We start from the raw sequence: 4,520 nt of genomic DNA, 5'->3' as shown, positions 1-4,520 counted from the left end.
TGTGTGTGTGTGGTTGTGTGTGTGTGTGTGTGTGTGTGTGTGTGTGTGTGTGTGTGTGTGTGTGTGTGTGTGTGTGTGTGTGTGTGAGAGAGAGAGTGTGTGTGTGTGTGTGTGTGTGTTTTCTTTATGAAAACCAGTCTAGCTGCTTCTAAGGTCAAACATACATTTCAATAGAAATTAAGATTTTAAATAAATAGTTCATTTAAAAATAATTTACTCACCCTCATGTTGTTGAAGAAATAAATATAGATTGCCAATAACATGAGTGTAGTGGAATCGATAACAACAGTATATTATAATTGTTGGGTGAACTTTTCCTTTAAGTGGCCCTGTGACATAAAATGATATGAAATAAAATCATATAATATGAAATAAAAATAATGCAGGACTCTTTCTGAAACAGATTTTGCTGACCGTTTCTCTGCATATTGTTACATTCATAAGGCTTAAAAAAAAAAGTGCAACGGACTGATTCCCATCATCCCATCCCTATGTCCTCTAAGCTGTTACATTGCTCTCCTCCTCCTCTCGCTCCTGCATTCATCCTCTCATCTCTCTCATGATCACAGTCAGTCGGCAGGCAGATGGAATAAGGAGAGGCTCTTTATCACTTATTTTACTCTGGTGAGTATTTCTGTGGAAGGGTTTGTGTTTTAAGTCAAACTAAAGACACAGTGCTTTCTTTCTTCTGGGCAACATAAAAGAAGATTTTATGGGAAATGTACACCTTTTTTTTCTTACAGAACCAAAACTGTTGTGGTTGCCAGAATAATTATGTAAAAAATACAGTAAAATTGTAAACAACTTTACAGAACAGCATGTAAATTTTACTGTTTAAATACGTTTACAACAACAACAAAAAGTTGATCACAGGTGCCCTTTCCACTAGCTGATGCACTCATGCACAATCTTGTCTGGATGACTGTAACTCTCTATATGAACTGGCGGCTTTATTGTGTTACTCAACAGTTAAATAGAAAAACTGTGGTGGTACAGGAATATTACTCTGGATAACATTCACAAAAAATAATCTAATTCAACCCTCATGTTGTGTTATTGTGACACAGAGAGGATTTTATTTTTCCTGAAAATGCTAGTTAATGTTATCGCATGCGACTAAAACCTACTGACTTTATTCACACAGGATATTACAACTTTGAGTAATTTTTCTACTTTTTTAGGACTTTTTTCCCCCACCTTGTTACACTTGTGGTGTTCCTGGTCAAAAATGACCGTCCTACAAAAAAAATGTGCTTGTAAATCTCTCATTATGCTATACGGTCATCAAATCTAATATTCAATCTTTTTGTCAACTTGTTTTCTGTCAATTTGCACAGGTTTTGTATTTGTTTTTGGATCTGACTGGTCATAGGCCTCACTGACCTGAGCTCATGCACCTCAGCTCTTTAGTGAACATTGACAAAGTTATCCACAAATGCTTTTTTCACTTAAAACTGAGATGCATGAGTTCAGATCAATGAGGCCTTTGATCACTCAGCTCCAAAATTAAATACAAAACCTGTGCTGATTGAAAGAGGACAAGTTTAATCACCAATATTTGGTGATAATGAGAGATTTACAAGAAAGTTTTAAAAGGACAGTCATTTTTGACCGGTAACACAAAATTTTCACCACAGCACAAGAGTTAAAGGGTTAGTTCACCAAAAAATGAATATTAGGCTGCATTTTACTCACCCCCGAGGCATCCTAGGTGTATATGACTTTCTTCTTTCAGACGAATTCAGTCGGAGTTATATAAAAAATTGTCTTTGATCTTTCAAGCTGTTTAATGCCCCTCAGCGGGTGTTGCATGCTTCAGTCCAAAAGAACTTAAATAAAAATCGCCCATCCAAAAAAAAAAGTGTCTCACACGGCTCCGGGGGGTGAAACGTAATAATCACTTTAATGTAGCTTGCGCCAGCAGTCCTGCATGGAAGCGTATGACGTATGAGGTCGGCGTTGCGCATGCGCCGGAGAGTCTCGTGACAGCCAACGTTTGTTTACAGGAGCAAAGTTTCCTTACTTTAGCAAAGGAAAACCAGTCTCCTCTTGGCTTATATCGAAATCCTCTGACATTCTTCTTTACAAATCCTCGTTTTGTACTTCTAATTAGTGATCGGTGTTTTGTTTTGATCTCTCCTCTGCGTTTCAGCGTGCATCACTTCTGAGCGGCGCATGCGCAACGCCGACCTCATACGTCATCCGCCCGGAGCTGCTTCCAGTGTACAACAGTGAGCGCAAGCTAGATTCAAGTGATTATTATGTTTTGAATATGGATATTTTTCTTACAAAAATGCATCGATTCACTACAGAAGGCCTTTGTTCACCCCCCGGAGCCATGTGAGACACTTTTTTTTATGGATGGGTGATTTTTATTTAACTTCTTTAGGACTGAAGCACTGCAACACCCGCTGAGTGGCATTAAACAGCTTGAAAGATCAAAGACAATTTTTAATATAACTCCGACTGGATTCGTCTGAAAGAAGAAAGTCATATACACCTAGGATGCCTCGGGGGTGAGTAAAATGCAGCCTAATATTCATTTTTGGGTGAACTAACCCTTTAAGAGAGTTTTGAAAGAGACGCTTAAAACCATTTGTGTAACCGGACTTTTGATTCAATAGCTTATAGAGATCTAGCTCTCATATCTCTTCTTTTGTAATAATTTGCACATTCATTCGCAACACACTGTTCCTTCTCTCTCCTTTCCACTTCCCCTGACATCTTTTCCTGCAGAGCTTGATTTATGTCCGTCAGGACAAGGACATCTAGCCGTTCGTCGAGCCGCTGACGTCGACGTGACCGCCCATCTCTCCTCCCTCTCACAGATTGGGGTCACCAACCTTCATCAACCAAAGCGGGTGAGTCATCATCAGGCCAGACGCCGCCGCTTCCGTCTCTTGCCCACATTAAGCAGGGCCGGCCTGACATTGTCTGTTCAGTACTGTCAAACGGAGGAGCGGAAGAGCGGCAGGATTCATGATCAGGGGCTGGAGGCGATCCGGGTGGGATGGATGATGAGATGGGAAGAAGACAAAATAAAAGGGCAGAGAGGAAAGGGAATAGATGGAGAGGTGGAGGGATGGACTGGCAGGGTCCCAGGGCACGTCGCTCTCGGCCAGTGTACTTACTGATCCTATTAGTAAGTCTGGATCTGAATAAACACTGGCTCTAGATAAGGAAAAGAATACATATACAGACACGCATGCACACGTAACCACACTCAGTCTCATTCCAGTCAAACAAGGCCATCCCGAACCCTAGACTTGGATGGAGGAATGATTCGCACATGCTGTCTGTGTTTAGTTTAGCAGCACCTAGTTTTGCAAATTAGCAAACAGCAGAAACAGACTCACATTTAAATTCTGTGCTCTCTGGAATACTTGATTCTGATTGGCCAATCGCTGCATTGATGGGTCAGATATTCCAATGGACAGCACCTGAGTTAAATATATGAGTGTCACAGCAAAGGGTCTGAATACTTAGGACCATGTGATATTTCAGTTTTTCTTTTTTAATAAATCTGCAAAAATGTCAACAATTCTGTGTTTTTCTGTCAATATGGGGTGCTGTGTGTACATTAATGAGGAAAAAAAAAAATAACTTAAATGATTTTAGCAAATGGCTGCAATATAGCAAAGAGTGAAAAATTTAAGGGGGTCTGAATACTTTCTGTACCCACTGTATATATATATATATATATATTGGTTTTTATTTTTGTATTTTGTTTTCATTTCAATTTAATAAACGTTTTAGTTATTTTGTTTTTGTCATTTTTATTAGGTATTGATTTTTAAAAAAATAAGTCCACAGTTTTTAATTTTAGTTATTCGAGTACATCAGGTGAAACCAAATGAAAAATTTGCTTTGGCAAATAGCTGAAATGTTATTTTAAGTAACTAGGTAAAATAAGTTTTTTTTTTTCCCCCATATTTTATTTTCATCACATGTATGTATGTATGCATGTTTTTGTTTTAGTTTTAGTTATCTATAATAACCCTGAAGCAAGAAAATACAATTTTCAGTCAGCACAAGAAAGCTATAAGAGATACAAAGGGATGAGACAAAAGACACGTAAGATTGCAACTAATCCATAAAAATAAAAAAAACTTCAACTGCAGACTATTAATAATATATAAATGAGCTTTTCTCACTGGCTTTGGCTCAATACTCGAATTAGATTAAGTTCAATAAGTTCAGACCTCTTAACAGTTACTTCTTGTGTGCAAAAGATTGAGCAGAATTATCTATAATTCCACAAAACTTCCTGTGAGCTGACACATGCAAAATGTTCCATTCGATTATGAAAATCTGTCAGAAATACATGCATATTCCATAATTATCTGAGATGGAAAGTTTTCTGTTTCTGACACTTTTTTCAGTGTCAACAAAAAAGTGATATTACATTATATAAACATTTACATTTATATAATATTATAGTATAAACACATTTGAGGACATAAAATTAAGTTATGATTTCTCATTAAAAAAAATATGCTTAGTTGGGGCAATTGCACTTG

This window comes from Sinocyclocheilus grahami, unplaced genomic scaffold (genome assembly GCF_001515645.1).
Source record: "Sinocyclocheilus grahami isolate Dianchi unplaced genomic scaffold, SAMN03320097.WGS_v1.1 scaffold649.1, whole genome shotgun sequence".
NCBI lineage: Eukaryota > Metazoa > Chordata > Actinopteri > Cypriniformes > Cyprinidae > Sinocyclocheilus > Sinocyclocheilus grahami.
Note: the sequence above shows the minus strand (reverse complement) of the source record.